Genomic DNA, 23,003 nt, shown 5'->3' with positions numbered 1-23,003 from the left:
ACCTGCTTCTGTTCCTTTTAAAAAGCTTTCCTGAAAACCACCCAGTGATTTCTTCTTATACCCATTGGCCAGAACTTGAGACCCATAGCTACCACTAGACTAAATCCGAAAGGTAGTGAGGGAGCCAGAAGTGGGGGCGGGGGTTGGTCACCTTGTTCATTTGCTTTCTGAACTGGCTGTACCAACCTTCCACCAGAGTTCCTAGCTCCCTCACACCACTGCCAGAGCTTTCTCACATTGAAATGTTTGCCAATCTGATGAGTAAAACTGGAATATCATTTTTAAAAAGGGACACCTTTCTAATTACTAGTAGATAGCGTCTTGTCAGATGCTTGTTAGACCTCTGGGTTTCCCCTCAGGTGAATCGCATGGGCACATGTGTTTCTACTCCTCTCTGTTGCTCATCTTCTATGGACAGATTTGTAGGCTGTAAGACATGGATAGTTTCTCAAAAGCTCGCCTTTGAACTTTGTGTCAGTTGTCTCTCTAACTACATAGTTCTTTTTTGATTGTCATATTTTCTTTTTAAAAATATTTTGTTTCGTTTTTAAAATTACATTCAATATATTGTACTAGTTTCAGGTGTACAGCATAGTGGTTAGACAGTCATATACTTAACAAAGTGTTCCCCTAGTATTTCCAGTACCCACTTGGCACCGTACGGAGTTATTACAACACTATCGACTATATTCCCTAACTATTTTGTAACTGCCAATCTGTACTTCTCAATCCCTTCACCTTTTTAATTACATGGTACTTTAAATTTTGATGTCAAATTAGTTCATCTTTTTGGTTGCTGTTTTTGTTTTATTTTGTTTTTGTTTTTTGATGATTGTATATGAAAGTCTTTTCTGTCCTGAAGAAACAATATTGAATAGTTTCATTTAATAATTTAAAGTTTGGGTTTTTTTTTTTTTACCCTCTTTATGTGATATTTAGTTTTATGAATGATGTAAGCAGTGGTCCCCAACCCCTGGGCCGCGGACTGGTACCGGTCCGTGGGCCATTTGGTACCGGTCTGAAGAGAAAGAATAAATAATTTACATTATTTCCATTTTATTTATATTTAAGTCTGAACAATGTTTTATTTTTAAAAAAATAACCAGATTCCCTCTGTTACATCTGTGTAAGACTCACTCTTGATTGACACTTGTCTCGGTCACGTGATACATTTATCCATCCCACCCTAAAGGCCGATCCGTGAAAATATTTTATGCATTTAACCGGTCCGTGGCCCAAAAAAGGTTGGGGACCACTGATGTAAGGTTCTAACTTGGCATTTTCTAAGCGAACAGGCAATTGCCTCAACATAATTGGATTACTCATCCTCCTACTAAATTCAAATACTTTCCCTCCTCTTTCCCTGCCCTCCTCTTTTTCTCTCATTCCTCTCTCAAGTTGATCTATTTGTATCTTTCACTGTGAAGGTAACATAGTTTCAATTATTAAGGATTTATAAGGTCTTCTACGTTTGCTAGGATGTATGTCCTATCCAATTTTTTCCCCCAAATTGTCAGTCTATTTATAAACATTATCCATCTGACTTTCAGTATCAGCTTATAAAGTTCTATGAAAATCTTGTTTTTTAAACTAGGTTTGCTTTAATAGAATAGTTTAGGGATCATTAACACATACGGATTTGAGATATTTCCTTCACAAACATGGTCTATCTCTCCATTTATTTATTTATTTTATTATTATTTTTTTTTTTTATTTTTCTGAAGTTGGAAACGGGGAGGCAGTCAGACTCCCGCATGCTCCTGACCGGGATCCACCCGGCATGCCCACCAGGGGGCGATGCTCTGCCCATCTGGGGCGTCACTCTGTTGCGACCAGAGCCATTCTAGCGACTGAGGCAGAGGCCACAGAGCCATCCTTAGTGCCCAGGCCAACCTTGCTCCAATGGAGCCTCGGCTGTGGGAGGGGAAGAGAGAGACAGAGAGGAAGGAGAGGGGGAGGGGTGGAGAAGCAGATGGGCGCTTCTCCTGTGTGCCCTGGCCAGGAATTGAACCCGGGACTCCTGCACGCCAGGCCGACGCTCTAGCACTGAGTAAACTGGCCAGGGCCTCTCCATTTATTTTTAAGTGTCCTTTTACTAAGTTTCATAGTTTTGTATATTAAATTTTGAACATTTTTATGTTTATTTTAGAAACTTAAGTTTCTATTTCTGCAATTGTGAAATAGAAAATGAATACTATAATTTACATGAGAACTCAAAGTTCCCCAAAGAGCCAAAACAATCTTGAAAAAGAACAAAGCTGGAGGCCTCACATTTGCTGAATTTAAACCTATTTAAAATCTATAGTAACCAAAACAGTGTGGTATTGGCATAAAGTCAGACATATGGTTCAAGTGAATGGAAGACAGGGCCCAGGACTAAACCCATGCATTAAAGTCAACTGATCTCTGACAAGGGTGCCAAAAAATACACAGGGGCAAAGAATAATCTCTTTAAATTTTTTCTTTTTTTAAAAAAAAAAAATTACAGCCCTGGCCGGTTGGCTCAGCGGTAGAGCGTCGGCCTGGCATGCAGGGGACCCAGGTTCGCTTCCCGGCCTGGCGTGTGGGGGACCCGGGTTTGATTCCCAGCCAGGGCACATAGGAGAAGCGCCCATTTGCTTCTCCACCCCCCCTCCTTCCTCTCTGTCTCTCTCTTCCCCTCCCGCAGCCAAGGCTCCATTGGAGCAAAGATGGCCCGGGCGCTGGGGATGGCTCCTTGGCCTCTGCCCCAGGCGCTAGAGTGGCTCTGGTCGCGGCAGAGCGATGCCCCAGAGGGGCAGAACATCGCCCCCTGGTGGGCAGAGCATCGCCCCCTGGTGGGCAGAGCATCGCCCCTGGTGGGCGTGCCGGGTGGATCCCGGTCGAGCGCATGCGGGAGTCTGTCTGACTGTCTTTCCCCGTTTCCAGCTTCAGAAAAATACAAAAAAAAAAAAAAAAAATTACTGTCGATATTTAATGTAATATTAGTTTCATGTGTATAATGTATTTACATAGCTTATGACGTGATCCCCCAATAAGTCTAGTACCCACCTGGCACAGTACATAGTTATATCAATATTTTTTATAAGATTTCATTTATTGATTTTAGATGACAGAGAGAAAGGTGGGGGGAAAGGGAAGCACCGACTCATAGTAGTTGCTTCTCGTATGTGCCTTGACCAGGCAAGCCTGGGGTTTCAAACTGGTGACCTCAGCATTCCAAGTCAACCCTTGATCCACTGCACCACCACAGGTAAGGCAGCTATACCAATATTACTGACTCTATTCCCTATGCTGTACTTTACATTCCTGTAATGATTTTGTAACTACCAATTTGTACTTCTTAATCCCTTCACCTTTTTCATTCAGTTATCCAACCCCCCTCCCATCTAGAAACCATCAAAATGTTCTCTGTATTTATCAGTCTGTTTGTTCGTTTATTTTGTTTTTTATACTTCACAAATAAGTGAAATCATATGGTGCTTGTCTTTCTCTGTCTGAGTTATTCCACTTAGTGTAATACCCTCTAGGTCTATAGGTCTATCCATGTTGTTGCAAATGGTAAGACTTCATACTTTTTTAATGGGAAAGAATAGTGTCTTCAAACACTAGATATTCACATGCAAAAGAAGAAAATTGGACCCTTATCTTACACTATGCACAAAATTTTACTCAAAATGGATTAAAAATTTAAGCATAAAACCTGGAACTGTAGCACTGGCCGGTTGGCTCAGCGGTAGAGCGTCGGCCTGGCGTGCGGGGGACCTGGGTCGATTCCCGGCCAGGGCACATAGGAGAAGCGCCCATTTGCTTCTCCACCCCCACCCCCTCCTTCCTCTCTGTCTCTCTCTTCTCCTCCCACAGCCAAGGCTCCATTGGAGCAAAGATGGCCCAGGCACTGGGGATGGCTCCTTGGCCTCTGCCCCAGGCGCTAGAGTGGCTCTGGTCCTGGCAGAGCGACGCCCCGGAGGGGCAGAGCATTGCCCCCTGGTGGGCAGAGCGTCGCCCCTGGTGGGCGTGCCAGGTGGATCCCGGTCGGGCGCATGCGGGAGTCTGTCTGACTGTCTCTCCCCGTTTCCAGCTTCAGAAAAAAAAACAAAAAAAAAAAACACCTGGAACTGTAATACTCCATGTAGAAAGCATAGGGCAAACGCTTGACATTGGCCTTGGCAATGATTTATCAGATAAGATATTGAAAGCACAGACGGTGAAAAACGAAAAATAAACAAGTGGGACTACATCAAACTAAAAAGCTTCTACGCAGCAAAGAAAGTGAAAAACAGAGTGAAAAGCAATCTACAGAATGAGAGAAAATATTTGCAAACTATATATCTGATGAAGGGTTGATAAATAAAATAAGGAATTCCTAAAATTTGATGGCAGAAAAGTAAATAACCAGATTTTAAAATGGGCAAAGAACTTGAAATTCATTCTCCCAAGAAGACATACAAATGGCCGACAGGTATAAGAAAAGATACTCAACATCACTAATCATCAGGGAGATGCAAATCAAAACCATGAGGAGGTATCACCTTATACCTGTTAGCATGGCCATTATAGTGTAAAAAAGAAAGCAGGTCTGACCATTGGTGGCACAGTGAATAGAGCATCGACCTGGAACACTGAGGTCCCAGGTTCAAAACCTCGAGGTCACCAGATAGAGCACAGGCTTGCCAGCTTGAGCCCGGAATCATAGACATGATCCCAAGGTCGCTGGCTTGAGCCCAAAGTCTCTGGCTTCAGCAAGGGGTCATTGACTTTGCTTGAGCACCCCCTCCCCGCCATGTCAAGGCACGTATGAGAAGCAATCAATAATAATAATAAAACTAAAGTGAAGCGACTACACGTTGATGCTTCTCACCTCTCTCCTTCCCTACTTCCTGTCTCTCTCTTTAAAAAAAAAAAAAAAAAGCCCTGACCAAATATATATATATTAAATAAATGTTGAAAAGGACATGGAGAAATTTGGACGCTTGTGCACTGTTAGTGAAATGTAAAATGATGCAGCCACGATGAGAATGTTCTTCAAAAAATTAAAAATAGAACTACGATATGACCCAGCAATTCCACTTCTGGATATTTATCCAAAAGAATAAAAATCAGAATCTCAGATATCTGTATTCCCATGTTTATTGAAGCATTATTCACTATTGCCAAGATCTGTGGAAATAATCTAAATATCCATACATGGATGGATAAAGAAAATATGCTGTATATTTAGAAGATTATTCAACCATAAAAAGGAAATCCTGACATGCTACAACATGCATGAAACTTGAGGACTTTATGTGAAGAGAAATAAGCCATTCACAGAGGACAAATACTGAATGACTCCTTTTACTTTAGGTATCCAAAGATCTAAAGTAGTCAGTCATTGAAGCAGAAAGTACAATAGTATGGTGGTTGCTAGGGGCCGAACGAAGGAACAAACAGGAAGGTGTCCAATGGGTAAAGATGAAAAATTTCTAGTAATCTTACAACATTGCACTTATGGTTAAGTTCTGTACTGTACACTTATAAATTTAAGGGGGTGGGTAACAATTTCTTAAATGGGTATAATTTTCTACTAAGAAAATATGAACTGTAGGCTGCAGCTGCCTTGGCTGTGCAGCACTATAGCACCGTGCCGCATACTGCCATCCCAGGTCGAGAATTTATGTGCTGCCGACCTGCCTGCAGCTTTCTGGGTGCTGTGTGACCGCAGATGCCCTGGAATTTCATCTCCCTTCTCACAGTGTGTAGAGCAGCAACTAAAAGCTCTTAGAATGTCTTCTGTTTGTGATCATCAGTCTATGACAAGAGGACTCAACTAGTTCTAGTCTCCACACTGCACCCTTTGTAAGGTCTCAGAAATGTCCCATTTGCCCAGTGACCAGACCAAACTGTTAGTTCAATTATATCCATCTACTAAGAATACTAAAGTTAATAAAGCATTTTAAAACAAAACAAAAATTTAAGAGGGTGGATCTCGTGTTTTTTAACACACACACACACACACACACACACACACACACACACACACACACACACACACTTGTTTTCTCTCTTGAATATTTGGTAGAAGTTGCCTGTAACCTCATCTCAAATTGATGCCACCTAGGGGGCAGATCTTTGGGTGCTATTTCTGCTTCTTTGGTTGTAATTAGATTAGTCAGATTTCTAGTGATTCTTGGACATTTAGTTATTTTTCATTTTAATATACTGCCTGTTTGAGCTAGTCTTTGCATTTTTTTTTTTAGAGAGAGAGAGCAGAGAGAGAGAGAAAGGGAGAGAGAAGGGGGGAGGAGCAGGAAGCATCAATTCCCATATGTACCTTGACCAGGCAAGCCCAGGGTTTTTGGGGGGTTTTTTGTTGTTTGTTTGTTTTTTGTTTTTACAGAGACAGAGAGAGGGACAGGGACAGACAGACAGGAATGAAGAGATGAGAAGCATCAATCATTAATTTTTCTTTGCAGCACCTTAGTTGTTCATTGATTGCTTTCTCATATGTGCCTTGACCGGGGGTCTGTAGCAGACTGAGTGACCCCTTGCTCGAGCCAGCAACCTTGGGCTCAAGCTGGTGAGCTTCGCTCAAACCAGATGAGCCCGTGCACAAGCTGGCAACCTTGGGGTCTCGAACCTGGGTCCTCGGCAACCCAGTCCGATGCTCCATCCACTGCACCACCGCCTGGTCAGGCGTCTTTGCATTTTAAATCTCCTCTAGAGTTATAAAAACTCATTTCTTAAAACTCTTGATACTTTTCATTTGTGCTTTCTTTTCTTTCTCCTTATTTCATTAGCCTTTTTTTTTTTAAAAAAAAAAAAAACCTTTTATCAATTTTACTAGATTTTTAGTTCTCTGCTTCATGAATTTCTTTTATATTTCCCATTTTACTTTTCTTAATTTAAAATTTTTATTTTTAATTTATTGTGCTGACACGGTTTCAAGTGTCCCACTCAATATCACTCCCTCCACACACCACATCCTGTCCCCCATGCCCCACGCAAAGTCTCTTTCCACCCTTTTTCACTCCCTTTGCCCCCGCCCTTCCTCTGCCTTCACCCCCATTTCCCTCTGGTTTTTGCTACCCTGTTGTCTGTATCTGTGTGTTATGTATTTACGGTATAATTTGGCTAATCTCTTCACCTTCTTTGATCCTGTCCTCTCTTCCCTCTGACAGCTCTCCGTCTGTTCCCTGTGACCCTGCCTGTTTCTATTTTGTTTCTCAGTTTATTGTGTGTTCATTGGATTTTGCATACAAGTGAGATCATATGGTTTTTGTCTTTCTCTGCCTGGCTTATTTCACTTAGCATACGAATCTCCAGGTCCTACCAAGCTGTTGCAAAAGAAAAGATTTCCTTCTTTTTAACAGCCTCATACTATTCCATTGTGTAAGCATCATAGCTATTTTATCCACTCACTTGCTGACAGACACCTGGGCTGTTTCCAGATCTTGGCTATTGCGAACAATGCTGCAGTGAGCATGGGAGTCCATATCTTCTTTTGAATCAGTGTTTTGGGATTCTTAGGATAAATTCCTAAAAGTGAGATATCTGGGTCATAATGCAGTTCCATTTTTAATTTTTTGAGGAAATGCCATACTGTTTTACACAGCGGCTGCATGAGTCTGCATTCCCACCAGCAGTGCGGGAGGGTTCCCTTTTCTCCACACCCTCACCAACACTTGTGTGTTTGTTAATGAAAGCCATTCGGCCAGGTGTGAGGTGATACCTCATGCTTTTAATTTGCATTTTTTCTGATGATTAGTGACCTTAAGCATTTTTTCATATGCCTACTGGCCATCTGTATGTCCTCTTTAGAGAAGTGTCTATTCATATCCTTTGTCCATTTTTTAATTGGATTGTCTTTCTGGTGTTGAGTTTTATAAGTTCTTTATAAATTTTGCTTATTAACCCCTCATCAAATGTATCAGTGAATATGTTCTCCCATTGAATGGATTGTCTTTTTATTTTGTCAGTGGTGTCTTTTGCTGTGTAAAACCTTCTTAGTTTGATGTAGTCCCATTAGTTTATTTTGTCCTTTATTTCACTTGCCCATAGAGATATACTGGCAAAAATATTGCTACAAGAGATGTCTGAAAGTCTACTGCCTATGTTTTCTTCTAGGATTTTTATGATTTTGTGACTTACATTTAAGTCTTTTATTCATTTTGAGTTTCTTTTTTGTGAATGGTGTAAGTTGGTAGTCTAGTTTCATTTTTTTGCATGTACCTGTCCAATTTTCCCAATACCATTTATTAAAGAGGCTGTCTTTATTTCATTATTTACTCTTGCCTCCTTTGTCAAATATTAATTGACCATAAAGGAATGGGTTTATTTCTGAATTCTTTGTTCTGTTCCATTGATATGTATGCCTGTTCTTATGCCAGTACCAAGATGTTTTGATTACAATAGCCTTGTAGTATAACTTTATATCAGGAAGTGTGATACCTCCCACTTTGTTCTTCATTTTCAAGATTGCTGAGACTATTTGGGTTCTTTTTTGGCTCCATATAAATTTTTGGAATATTTGTTCTAGATCTGTGAAGTTGTGCTATTGGTATTTTTATAAGAGTTGCATTGAATCTTTAGATTGCTTTGAGTACTGTGGACATTTTAATGATGTTAATTCTTCATATATCCATGAACACAGTATAGGCTTCCACTTTTTTGTAGCTTTCTCGATTTCTTTTTCTGACATCTTATAATTTTCTGAGTACAAGTCTCTTGCCTCCTTGGTTAAATTTATTCCTAGGTACTTAATTTTTTGTTGTTGCAATAGTAAATAGGATTTTTCCTTAATTTCTCTTTCTGACATTTCATTATTGGTGTATAAAAATGCCACTGATTTCTGAATATTAATTTTATATACCGCCACTTTGCCTAATTCATTTATCAGGTCTAGTAGGCCTAGCAGTTTTTTGGCTGAGAATTTAGTGTTTTCTAGGTACATATCATGTCATCAGCAAATAATGACAGTATTATTTCTTCTTTTCCAATTAGAATACCTTTTATTTCTTCTAGTCTGATTGTGGCTAGAACTTCCAGTACTATGTTGAGTAAGAATGGTGAAAGGAGACATCCTGTCTTGTTCCTGATCTTAAGGGATTCCTTGTAATTTTTCATTCATTAAGTATGATGTTGGTTGTCAGTTTATCATATATGGCCTTTATTATGTTGAGGTATGTTTCCTGTATTCCCACTTTGCTCAGAGTTTTGATCTAAATGTGTGCTGGATTTTATAGAATGCTTTTTCTGCATCTATTGATATGATCATGTAATTTTTATTCTTCACTTTGTTTATGTGATAAATCACATTTATTAATTAGAAATATTGTATCAAAAAAAAAAAGAAAGAAATATTGTATCAGCCTTGCCTCCTGGAAAAAAATCCTACTTGATCATGATGTATGGTCTTTTTAATGTATTGCTGGACCTGGTTTGCTAATATTTTGCTGAGAATTTTAGCATCTATGTTCATCAGACATATTGGCCTATAGTTTTGTTTCTTTGTAGTTTCTTAACTTGGTTTTGGAATTAGGATAATGCATGTCATAAAATGAGCTTGGAAGTTTTCTCTCCTCTTGAATTTTTTGGAATAGCTCGAGAAGGATAAGTGTTAGTTCTTCTTTGAATGTTTGGTAAAATTTACCCATGAAGCCATCTGGTCCAGGATTTTTGTGTGCTGACAGTTTTTTAATAGCTGTTTCAATTTCATTTGTTGTAATCAGTCTGCTCAGGTTTTCTGATTCTTCCAGATTCAGTTTTGGAAGATTATGTGTTTTAAGGAATTTTTTTTGTTTTGTTATTTTGTTTTGGCATTTTTCCGAAGTTTTAAGTGGGGAGGCAGTCAGACAGACTCCTGCATGTGCTCAACTGGGATCCACCTGGCATGCCCACCAGGGGGTAATGCTCTGCCCATCTGAGGCATCACTCCACTATAGCTGGAGCCATTGTAGCGCCTGAAGCAAAGGCCATGGAGCCATCCTCAGCACCCAGGCCAACCTCACTCCAATGGAGCCTTGGCTGCAGAAGGGGAAGAGAGAGACAGAGGAAGGAGAGGGGAAAGCGTAGAGAAGCAGATGGATGCTTCTCCTGTGTGCCCTGGCCAGGAATCGAACCTGGGACTTCTACATGCTGGGCTGATGCTCTACTGCTGAGCCAACCGGCCAGGGCCTGTTTTAAGGAATTTATTTCTTTCACCCAGGTTGTCCAAATTTTTGGCATATGATTCTTTACAGTATTTTCTTACAATCTTTTGTATTTCTCTGATGTCAGTTGTTACTTCTCTTTCATTTGTAATTTTATTTGTTTGGGTCCTCTCTCTTGTGATGTGTCTGATTAAAGACTCGTCACTCTTGTTTACCTTTTGAAAGAACCAGCTCTTGCTTTCACTGATATTTTGTTGTTGTTTTTAGCCTCTGTGTCATTTATTTACACTCTGATCTTTATTATTTCCTTCCTTTTACTTCCTCTGGGCTTTGTTCTTTTTCTAGTCCTTTTAGGTGCAGGGCTAGATTGTTTATTGAGATATTTTTTCTTAAGGAATGCCTGTAATGCTGTGAACTTCCCTCTCAGGACTGCTCTCACTGTGTCCCATAGATTTTGGGTTGTTGTATGTTCATTTTTATTTGTTTCAAGGAAATTTTTTATTTCTTTCTTGATCTCATTGTTAACCTATTCATTATTTAACAACATGCTTTTTAGCCCTTAAGTATTTGAATGTTTTTCAATTTTTCTATTGTATTTAATTTCTAGTTTCATGCCATTGTGATCAGAGAAGATACTTGATATGATTTCAATCTTCTTAAATTTATTGAGACTTGTTTTGTGTCCTAACATGTGGCTATCCTATAGAATGTATCATGATCACTTGAAAAGAATGTATATTCTGCTTTGGGATGAACTGTTCTGAAGATATTAATAAAATCCAGTTGATCTTGTGTGTCATGTATGGCCACTGTTTCTTTGTTGATTTTCTGTCTGGAGGATCTATCCATTGATGTTAGTGAGGTGTTAAAATCCCCTATGATGATTGTATTACTGTCAGTCTCTCCCTTTATGTTCATCAAAATCTGGCTTTATATATTTGGGTGCTCCTATATTGAGTGCATAAATATTGACAATGGTTATAATCCCCTTATTGGATTGCTTTCTTTATCATTATGTAATTACCTTCTATGTTCCTTACTTAACCTTTGTTTTAAAGGCTATTTTGTTAGATATAAATTGCTACCCCAGCTGTTGTTTTTTTCATTTTTATTTGCATGTAATATTTTTTCCATCCCTTCACTTTAAGTCTATGTGTATATTTTGTTCTAAGGTGGGTCTCTTATAGACAGTATATATATGGATCTTGTTTTCTTATCCATGCAGGTACCCTATGTCTTTTGATTGGAGCATTTAATCCATTTACATTTTAGGTTATTATTGATATATAGTTATTTATTGCCATTTTATTCTTAAAACCTGTAACCCTCTTTCTCTCAATTCTCAATTTCTTTTTTTCTTTCCTCTTTTTATAGCAGGCCCTTTAACATTTCATTGATATATATAAAGTGAGAGATGGGGAGGCAGACAGACAAACTCCCTCATGTACCTCAACTGGGATCCATCCAGCAATCCCCCTACAGGGTGATGCTCTCGCATTTGGGGCCACTGCTCTGTTGCTCAGCAACGAGCTATTTTAGCACCTGAGATGAGGCTATGGAGCCAACCTCAGTGCCCAGGGCCAACTTGCTCAACCATTCGAGCCATAGCTGTGGGAGGAGGAGGAGAGAGAGAGAGAGAGAGAGAGAGAGAAGGGGAGAGGGAGGGGTGGAGAAGCAGATGGTAGCTTCTCCTGTGTGCCCTGACTGGGAATAAAACTTGGGACTTCCACATGCCAGGCGAACACTACACTGCTGAGCCAACCAGCCAGAGCCCTTTTAACCTTTGTTGCAGTACTGGTTTAGTATTAATGATCTCTTTGAACTTTTTTTTTTCTGTCTGGGAAGCTCTTTATTTCTCCTTCAATTTTAAATGATTGCTTTGCTGGATAAAGTAATAGGTTGTAGGTTCTTGTTTGCATCACTTTGACTATTTCTTGCCTATCCCATCTGGCCTGAAGTATTTCTGATGAGAAGTCCCATGTCAGCATTATGGGGGCTACTTTGTGACTAATTAATTGCATTTCTCTTGCAGCTTTTAGTATTCTTTGTCTCTTAACTTTGACATTTTAATTATGATGTGTCTTGGTGTGGGCCTCTTTGGGTCCATCTTTAATGGGACTCTTTGTGCTTCTTGAATTTGTGTGACATTTTCCTTCATCAAATTAGGGAAGTTTTCAGCTATGAGTTCTTCAAAAAAATTCTTTATCCCTTGTTCATTCTCTTCTCCTTCAGGAACGAATATGACGCAGATATTGTTTCTCTTCAAGTTGTCACAGAGGTCTCTTAGAATTTCCTCAACCTTTTTGAGCCTCTTTTAGCTGCTCTGCTTCTATGCTTACGTTTTTCTTCTAAATTGCTGATTCCATCCTCTGTTTCATCCAACCTGCTATTGGTTCCTTCTAGTGCAGTCTTCATTTTCAGATATTGTATTTGCCATTTCTGACTGGTTCTTTTTTTATGGTTTCAATGTCCTTTTTAGTGCTTACCATCTCTTTGCTTAAGTGCCCATTGTGATCATCCGTTCTTACTCTAAGATCCTTGAGCTTCCTAATAACTATTATTTTAAACTCTGCATCTGATAGTTTGGTTTTTTCCATTTTATTTAATTCCTTTTCTGGGGATTTCTCTTGTTGATTCATTTGGGTCATATTTCTTTGTCCATTTCATTTGTGTATTAGGTAGCTCTGCTCTGACTCCCAAATTTGTTGTGACGTCTCTATGATGAGAGGGGCTCAGTGGTACTAACATCCAGGCCACCTGAGCTTCTTGCTCTAAGAATGTTTCTTGAGAGATAGATTCACTCTCCTATTGTATATGAGTCTTAAACACTGTTGGTCCTTTCATGGGTAGAGTTAACCCTTCAGGCTGGCTGGCTCTAAAGGTCAACTTGATCACATGTATCAGATGCTGTGCAATGTCTGTTCTGTGGAGTATAGTTATTTTCAGCAATGTCTGGTACTTGCTGGATTCCTCCTTTGAGCATGCCACTTGTATGACTAGTTGAATGTAGCATTGGTACAGCCTGCCACCCACTATTGATTGTGTTGGTTCTTGTTTCTCTTGGGTTGATGTCATACTGTGTTCACTGTTTGTGTCTGTGTTTTCTGTGCCTGGGTGTGTGTGGGAGGGACCAACCTGTGTATAAGGATTGACATCCTCCTGCTTAGAGCTGACAAAAGCTCTGTAAAAATGTCCAAGCTCCATAAGATTTGCCTCCACTTTTCAGCTGCTCTACCTCCCTCTTGCAGCTGCCGGGTCTTCCCACAGAGTTGTCTGTAGAAAGACTGTTGTGTGGGCTAAACTGGCCTCACCCCACCAAATCCTCCACAGACTGCAAGCTTGATAAGTTAGGGTAACTGAGGTCAGGATGACAATGTTAGTGGGACCCCCTACTTCAGAGGTCTCTTGGTCAGGAGTTCAGTATAGGGAACATGTACCCTACTCCAGAACATAATCCCCTAGCCACTGCTGGATACTCCAATTCTATTTCTCCCTAGCAAAATGAGCAGCAGGTTCAGGTTGGATGGGGCTAATAGTCCCCTCTACAGAAGTTCTTTCATCTGGGAGCCTCTGGTCTCAGGAAGGAAGATTGAGAGAGTTCCATGGGGGCTGATTGTGACCCCCTCAGAAGGTGGCTAAGCCCCTCAACCAGTCCCAACAATAGGCTCCAAGGAACTCACACTTTATTTATTTATTTATTTATTTATTTATTTATTTATTTATTTATTTTGAGAGAGAGCGTTAACTCATAGTTGCATCACTTTAGTTGTTCAATGATTACTTCTCATATGTGCCTTGACCGGGGGGCTCCAGCTGAGCCAGTGATGCTTTGCTCAAGCCAGCAACCATGAGATCATGTCTATGATCTCATGCTCAAGCTGGTCAGCCTGTGCTCAACCTGGAAGAGCCCATGCTCCAGCCAGTGACCTTGGAGTTTTGAACCTGGGACCTCAGTGTCCCAGGTCAACTCTCTATCCACTGTGCCACTACCATTCAGTCTGAATGTCTCACACTTTGAATGTCTGTGCTTGAAGCCTCTCTCCTTTCCCCCTGTGGAACTTAGCTCAGCATGGCAGGATATCCAGGACTTGGGCAGGCTGACTGTGAGGCTCCACCTTGTCCAGTGCACAAAAGCTGATATGTAGGTGTTGACCACAGGAAGCAGAATTCACCTCAGCTGGTTTTGGTGCCGGCTGAGTTTTCTCCTTGGATATGCTGCTAGTAGGGCATATTGGGTCCTGCTCTGATGTTGTCTGTAGCTGATCACTGGATGTGTTGGTTCTGAGCCTCTTAGAAAACCTGGTGCTGACCAGTGTAAGACACTGCCCATGACTAGCCCTCAGAAACCTTTTTGGAGCTATAAGCAGTCCAGAGTTTGTAGCTGCCTCTGCTGAGTTTAGATGCACATGGAAGGACCAAGCTGTACACCGAGGCTGGCTTTTACCAGCACCAGGCCTAGGGACAAGTCAGCAAAAGACCCAAAGTTTCTTGAAAGCTGCCTCCTACTGACCCTGTCTGCTGGCTGCTCATTGAGCTCAGCCCCTGAAAAAAGAACCTGCGCTGGAGTCTTGAGGCTGTGGAAATTCAGGCATCAAGAAAGATGGTGGGTATGGCTCCCACTCCAGGGCCACAGGTGTTGATGTGTCCTGAATTTTTTCACAGACCTCAGTAGGATGTGGCCTCTGAAACCCAGAGATTTGGTCTGCTCATAGTCCAGATAGTTTCTACTGAATCTCACATGAAGTAGAAGAACCAACCACTTTCTTGGGAAAGTGGAGGGTGGGGGGGGCGCTCTGGCCTCAACAGCAGACAATTAAGTCATTATAGCCCCCAAGACTTTTCAGCCCCCTGCTTCCTAGCCAAGACTGCTTCTGAGCAAGGCCCAATCTCCATAGGTTGGGCAAGAGAGATTCCCGAGGATGGGCAGTTGCTTTCCCCCAGGCTGATGCCACACAGAAAGGACTGCTCCATCCAAGAAAGATGGCGACTGTGTGTGGTATTATATTAGAGAATGACTCAGCACAGAGGTTCCGGTGGCCATCCCCCAGTGTCTCTCCCTGAGGTCGCCAATTTCACACAACTCTAGTCTTCTCAACCCTCCCTCCACCGGAGCCCAGGATGAGTGGCTGTAAATGAGATTTACTGCATTGGCTCTTTAAGAGGGTGCCTCTGCCTCTAAGATTTCCCATCTCTTTCTTGCAGACAGAAACCTCGCCTCTTTTAACAGCCAAATGCTATGTGGGTGCCTCCTCTAGGCTCTGGGGCTCTAGGCAGGGGCACCGGCCTGGGGCTGGGGCCCTCCCCTCTCGGGGTTGCCCTCCCCTCTCGGGGTTGCCCTCCCCTCTCGGGGTGATCCTCCCCACAGTAAGAGTCCCTCCAGACCCTCGTTTCTGGGAGCAGGCAGCAGCCCTTTCTGTGTCTCTGCCTTTCCTACCAGTCTCGATGTGGCTTCTTTTGTGACTCCTTGGTTATAGACTCCTCTTCATTTAGTCCTAAGTTGTTTTATCAGGATGATTGTTTTTAAATTTAGTTATAACTCCAGTTTGGTCCTGGAAGGAAGTGAGGGAAACATCCACCTGCCTACTCTGTTGCCATCTTGGAATCTCCTTTTTTACTTTTTTTTTTAATTTTATTTTATTCATTTTTAGAGAGGAAAGAGAGAGGGAGAGAGAGAGAGAAGGGGGCAGGAGCAGGAAGCATCAACTCCCATATGTGCCTTGACCAGGCAAGCCCAGGGTTTCGAACCAGCGACCTCAGCATTCCCAGGTCGATGCTTTATCCACTGTGCCACCACAGGTCAGGCTCCTTTTTTACTTTTGAGGGTTTTTCCTAGCTTCTAAATTGAAATTTCGGATCAACCCATCCCCTTCCTGTGCATATGCTTGGAGCCCAGAACTCTTGCAAGAGAAGTGAGATTTGTTCCTACATACTGGGCCTGCTGCTTATAGCATCACGGGAGAGGGAGTGCTGAGCTGTTGGGTATGAAGTGTAACAGAACAGATTTTACCACCTGAAACAGCTCCTTGAAGTCCAGATCAGACAAAGAACAAATCTTGGAACAACCAACAAGACTGAAGAAGAGTACACTTAAGTTGAAGACACAACACTTGTTCTGAAACAGAAAGTTTGTGCCTACTTAACATCTTTGAAAGAGCACTTCCCAGTGCTGCTTCTTGTGTTTCCTTTTGTGTGTGTGTGTGTGTGGTAATGTGAGACTGTCCGGTGCAGCAGCAGGTGTATTCTTCACTAGCTTGATTGATAGATAAATTTCTCTCTTATTTTTTTAGTACTAGCAACTTTCATCCTTTGAAAAGTGTGCCAAAAAGGAAGAATCAGCAACTACTACTGAGAGTGCAATATTTGATTATCACTGTAAGATGAGCTTTGATCCAAACCTCCAAAAACAGTGGACACAACGGGATACCCCAACAGTACTTCAGCAGCACTGCGTGAAAATGGGGTTATTGAAAAACTACCAACCTCTTGCGGGTATATTCAGTGTTCAGAATGTCAAGTTAGACTTTTCTTCCACTGTTCACAGGATAGTGGCAACCTGCAGGACTCAAAAGTAGGACGTGATGTTGAATTCAAAGTATCATCTGATCGGTGGATCTGACCAGTGGATCTGACCAGTGGACTGGGAAACCCATTGCTGTTCAACTGGTAAAGATAAAACCAGAAATCCTCCCCGAAGAATGAATGAATGGACAATAAGTGTTTTATCTGATTTAGACCTCTGAAGATGTGAACAGGAACCTTCAGCTGGAAACCAGAGATAAAATAAACTTTGTAACTGATAACAATAGACATACTGGTGCTGCAGGTACTCAAAGCATTAACTATTGAAAGAGAAACAAGCCCACTGTCAGGGAGAAGTTTGTGCCATGAAGGAGGTATTGGGCTTTATTGGAAGAGGTGATGTTGTAAACGAGATAATTCTTTCATTTAGAAACCTTACAGCCTGGAGATGACATGGAATTCACAACCAAGGACAGAAATGGTAAAGAAGTGACAACAGATGTGTCGGGCTATTGCCTCAAGTAACAGTCATTTTTGAAGGTATTAGCATTAAAGGAACTGTAAACAAAGTTATCCCAAAAGTACCCAGTAAAAACCAGAGTGACCCAGGTCACATTAAAGTTGACTTTGTGATTCCTAAAGAACTTCCCTTTGGAGACAAAGATACAAAATCCAATGTGACCCTGTTGGAAGGCGGCCATGTTATGTTTAATATTTCAACAGACCAATGTGACAAATTAGAACAAGCAACCAACATAGACGTTTCTGTCAAATACATTTCAGTTTACTAATGAAGCCAGAGAAATGTGAAATTCTAGATGGGAATTGGCTCTACACTGCAGATTAAGTGGAATTTACTGTGGTTCCTGATATGTCCTTTACTCAAAGAAATCACACTATTAGGATTAAAAAATTTCCCAAGGGCACAGCTTTGTTTCATTCCCATTCAGATCATCACTTTCTGGGCACTGTAGAAAAAGTAGCCACTTTTTCCAATCCTAAAGTCATTAGCCCAAATAAAGGCAAAGCAAAGGAGACTGAAGATGGTATTGCTTATGATGGTTGTCGGGTGAAACTGACTATTGCTTTCAAGCCAAAGATGTGGATGAATCTGCTTCTCCTCAAAATAGAGGATAAGGTAGAATTTAGTATCAGTGACAAACAGAGGCCTGGACAGCAGCTTGCAACCTGTGTGCCACTTTTAGGTCGTAATTCTAACTCCAGAGGCTCTTGGACTATGTGGCAACTCTGAAGGATAATTCTGGGTTTACTGAAACAGCAAATCATGATAAGGAAATCTTTTTCCTTTATGTGAGAGTTCTCTGGTGATGTCAATAGCCTGGAACTGGGGGAGATGGTTGAGTACAGCTTGTTCGAAGGCAGCATAGTCAGTACAGAAAAAGTCAACAAAACATGCTTGGCGAGTGGCATTACTGAAGAAGCTGTCTACTCTCGTCAAGTCATTCACCCCTTGAGTAGTGCTGACCTAACACAGACTGAGTACAAAGGATTGATTGAGATCATGAAGGAAGGGGATATGAAAAACGAGGTCTATCCATTTGGCATAGTTGGAATGGCCAGCAAAGGGCATTGTCTGTGGAAAGAGGAAAGTGTCGAATTCCAATTATGCCTCCTGGGCCAACATTCACAGACTGTGTCCCACAACACCACACCCCTGCATAGAGCCGCTGTGGAGTGTGTGAAAGATCAGTTTGGGCCCTAGTCAGCAGAGAGTCAGCCTGGTGTGTGGATGTCCCAGGTTTGATTTCTGGTCAGGGCACACAGGAGAAGCGACCATCTGCTTCTCTACCTTTACCCTCCCACTTCTCTCTCTCTCTCTCTCTCTCTCTCTCTGTCTCTCCCCCCCACCCCCTGTAGGCATGGCTTGATTGATGGGAATGACTTGACCCTGGACACTGAGGATGGCTCCAAGGCCTCTCCCTCAGGTGCTAAAAATAGCTTGGTTGCTGAGCAGTGGACAAATGCCCCAGATGGGCAGAGCATTGCCCCATAAAGGACTTGTGGGGTGAATCCCAGGTCAGGGTGCATGCCAGAGTGTCTCTCTGCCTCCCCTACTCTCACATAATTAAAAAAGAAAAGATCAGTTCAACTTCATCAACTGTGAAGTAGGAGATAGCAAAAAGCTCTTTTTCCATGTGAAAGGAGTTCAGGATGGCATTGAGCTTCAGGCTGGAGATGAAGTGGAAGTCTTAGTGATTTTTGATCAGTGCACTGGCAAGTGCAGCACTTGTAATATCTGGGGAGTCTGCAAGGGCCCCCAGGCTGTTGCAGCTCCACAACCTAATAGGTTGGTCACTCACTTGAAGAACATCATCCCAGATGGTGCCAGCGCTCCTTGCCTAAGTGTTCTTCGTCCGCCAAGGGGACCAGATAACTCAGTGGGATTTGGTGCAGTGTTGGGCAGATAAAATATATTATGCTCACTTTGTTAAAGATGGCACTGCCCACGTGGAAGCCCGTCGCCCAGGTGATAATATTAGTTGCCCTTCTTGCTTGGGATGGGTGTGATTATGTTAATATGTGTTGGGGGAGGGCTTTCACACCAAAAGATTTTAAAAGGAAAAGAGATCACATTGTTCTGGGGAAGAGTGATTATGTTCTAGGAGAAGCCCATGCTGTAGGAGAGCAGAGAAAGGCCACGTGGGGTAGGCCAGGAGAAGCAGCCAAGATGGTGGAGTGCTGAGGGAGAAGCCAGTTAGTGCAGAGTTTGTGCAGAGAGAAGGAGATGGAGAACAGAGGTGAATAAGGCTGGTTAGGTAGGAACCTTTGATTCTAGGAAACTTGGACAAGTCAGTGGCTTTGGGAGCCCTGAATGGAAAGGGAAGTGTTTTTCCCACTGTGTGTATTTCTTGCCCACCGGGTGCAAGCTAGGATTAAAGCTAATGGCCCACCAGTTCTTGGCTCCGTTGTTTCATTACCAACTGTCCAAATCAAATGCAAACCTGCATGGGCCAGGCGACTGTGATGGTGGGCGTGGCTACTGGCTTTACATGCAGAAAGAAAAATGCATCAGGCTGCTGTCACTGACTAACCACATCCACAAAGCATATCATTAGTCTACTGTGATCAAGTTGGGGCGCATTCTGGTGAAGCATTCTGAAAATCTCCTTCTTCATCCCTTCCCAAAATCTGGAATACTTATTATATTGTGCTGTTACATCAGTTTTAACACCTCCCTCCTATTATGTTTACAAAAATAAAGAAATTTAAGAAAAACAAAATAAAAGTTCAGATCATTTATTTTAACTTTTTGTTTTTATAATAAATGCACTTAAACTCTAATTTTTTTTTTCTGAGCAGAAGTTTTATCCCTTCTCTTTAACCTAAAAAACCATTTTAGATATAGGTTTTAAAGTTTTCAAGTATAAGCACTTTAGGGGGATATCTGTTTGTGACTTCCATGAGGCAGTGAATATGGACTTGTATTAGAGCAATTAAAATAGTCCTTCACCGAAAACCTTGGCCCCGCGGCTTGGTGTACAGTCAATATTTGTCAGTGTGCTGTGCCTCAACCAAGAGGAAGGCTCTGGGAACAAAGTTCAGTGTGTGTTAGTAGGAGCATGTGTGTGCATTTGACTGAAACTGTGGCTTACTTTTGTTATTCAGATTCTCTGTCCTTATGATATGTTAACCTAAACACAAAGGCCAAAGTGAGAGGTCATGAGCATTTATCTGAGATTTTAAAAAAGAGAGAGTCATTTGGGAAGCACTGATTCACACAGAAACTCAAATACCTAGTGTTCTTATTAGGAAACAAAGGCAAGGCGTATTGATGAGAAACAGAAGGAAACAATTTCATCAATAGAGGGAAGATATTTCCATAAGCTAACATAGTGATGTTAATTCTAAAAATGTTTTTAATGGTAACCATCAGTCCAGTAGTCACAATATCTGCTTCCTTTGTTATCTTTGCAAACAGTTGTTTGGGACATAATGTTGTTTTAGGCCCAGTCCAAAGGTTATTTTGCCTTGTTTTAACATTCCAAAGGTTTGAGGCATAAGATGTGCAGGGCAGTTTCTCTGACATAGCAGCTCCAACTCTGTTTTCAAGTGGCTCCATTTTTCTCCTCCTCCTCCTTTTCCTCCTCCTCCTTCTTTCTTCTTCTTCTTCTTCTTCTTCTTCTTTCACATTGCAAGGCAGTTTCTCTGACATAGCAGCTCCAACTCTGTTTTCAAGTGGCTCCATTTTTCTCCTCCTCCTCCTTCTTCTTCTTCTTCTTCTTCATCTTCTTCTTCTTTCTTTTTTCACATTGCTGCCTCCTTGAACTATAGTTTTCTGAAAGAGGACTCTTGGCCTCTAAGTCTAATTTTGAACTTGTTGATTTTGTTCCCGAGCCTGCTTTCTGCTTTTCAAAACTATGCTGAAAGAAGCATAAAAGTTTGTGGCTGTTACAATTTTTGGTGCAATGTTCTCGTTATCGATGTAAGACATTAATTACCTTTCCTACCTACCTTGCTTTGTGTTTTGTCTATTAACAATGCTACACCAGCTTTATGTGTATTAGAATTTACCTGGTACATTTTTTTTAATACAACTTTCTTTTTCTTTCCTTCCTGTTTTTGAAAGTAAAATTGAAAAAAAAAAATAGGAAAATGAAAATAATAGCATTTTCTCTATGCGGATACTGCTAGTTCCTCACATGCTGTACTGTTTCTTTTAGTTTCAGTCTCTTTAGTCTCTCTCCCTCCGAGTCCCTGCCTCCCACCCACACCTCTCCCTTTTTCTTATTCACTAATTATTCTTCAGTTTGGGTTTCACCCTAGGAAACAGAAAGCTTGAATGTGCCTAAATGGCACATTCTTGGTAGAGGAAGCCTGCTTTTATATTCGTGCCAAGCACAGCGACACTTCCAATACTTAAAAAAGAAATAAAACAGCCTGACCTGTGGGGCACAGTGGATTAAGTGTGACCTGGAACACTGAGGTCAGCGGTTCAGAACCCCAAGGTCTCTGGCTCTGAACCTGGGATCGTCAGGGCAGGGTGGCTGGCTTGAGCCGGGGATCATCCCCACGATCTCAGAGCTCGCCAGCTTGAGCCCAAAGGTCGCTGGCATGAAAAGCCCAAGGTTACTTGCTTGAGCAAGGAGACACTGTCACAACCTCACTCAGGGCACACAGGAGAAGCTCAATGTACAACTAAAGTGAAAGCAACCATGAGTTGATGTTTCTCACTGTCCCCCTTCCTGTCTCTTTCTCTCACACTCTCTCAAAAAACAAATAAAACATAGAGCAGAGCTAAAACTACCTTTCCCTGTCTCAGTCACATCACCTTCATCTTCCCCACTGACTCAGTCTTTACCAAAATGTTCCTTTCAGCCCATTTTTTTTAAACATTCTCAGTCTTTATTAGTTGAGTTAGAACACATGATTTTTTTTTCTTTTTTTACAGGGACAGAGAGAGAGTCAGAGAGAGGGATAGATAGGGACAGACAGGAACTGAGAGAGAGATAAGAAGCATCAATCATCAGTTTTTCATTTTTTTGACACTTTAGTTGTTCATTGATTGCTTTCTCATATGTGCCTTGACCGCGGGCCTTCAGTAGACCGAGTAACCCCTTGCTCGAGCCAGCGACCTTGGGTCCAAGCTGGTGAGCTTTTTGCTCAAGCCAGTTGAGCCCATGCTCAAGCTGGCAACCTCAGGGTCTCGAACCTGGGTCCTCCGCATCCCAGTCCGACGCTCTATCCACTGCGCCACTGCCTGGTTAGGTTCAGTCCATTTTTATACTTATCTAACTGTATGTCTGTTTCAAGCAATATTGTTTTGCATGTATTTTTTTTAAATGTGTGTAAGTGGCATCACTAAATATGCGTTGTTCTGCATTTTGCTTTTCTCAAACAATTTAAGTGTATCCATGTTCTAGATATGTGCTGGGCTCTGTATCTTTTCACTTCTTTATACTATTCCATCTTACAAATCTCTTATGTTTTTCTAATGCCCTTCTGCTAATTTATATTCTATTTTTTTCCTTTGGTACATTTGTGTATGTCCAGCTTCTTTCATTCAAACTTGTGCTTGTAAGATCCATCCATGTTATTAAAAGTTGGTATAGCTCAGTCATTAGTCATTGCTATATATGCTCCATTGTAAAAACACACAATTTACCCATTCTGCAGTAGATGGACAGTAGGACTCTTCTCATTTGCCTATTCTGAGTAACAATACTGTAGACACCCTTGTACACATGTGTTGCGCGCATGTATGCTTTCTATTAGGTATATACTTAGAAGTAAAATTGCTGGGTCATAGGATATGCATATGATTAACTTCAACAGAGTGTAAAATACGTCTTTACAATGTAGTTTTGGACCAATTTACACAACCAGTGTGCCAGTTGCTTTGTAATCTTGCCAACA

General features: G+C 41.5%; 1 pseudogene; it reads left to right on the top strand.

Annotated features, from left to right (window-relative positions):
- Window positions 1-16,486: 16,486 nt before the first annotated feature.
- Window positions 16,487-19,378, top strand: LOC136380685 (cold shock domain-containing protein E1-like; annotated as a pseudogene).
- Window positions 19,379-23,003: the final 3,625 nt, after the last annotated feature.

The sequence above is a fragment of the Saccopteryx leptura genome, chromosome 9 (genome assembly GCF_036850995.1).
Source record: "Saccopteryx leptura isolate mSacLep1 chromosome 9, mSacLep1_pri_phased_curated, whole genome shotgun sequence".
NCBI classification, from domain to species: Eukaryota; Metazoa; Chordata; class Mammalia; order Chiroptera; family Emballonuridae; genus Saccopteryx; species Saccopteryx leptura.
This window is presented reverse-complemented; position numbering and strand designations above follow the sequence as displayed.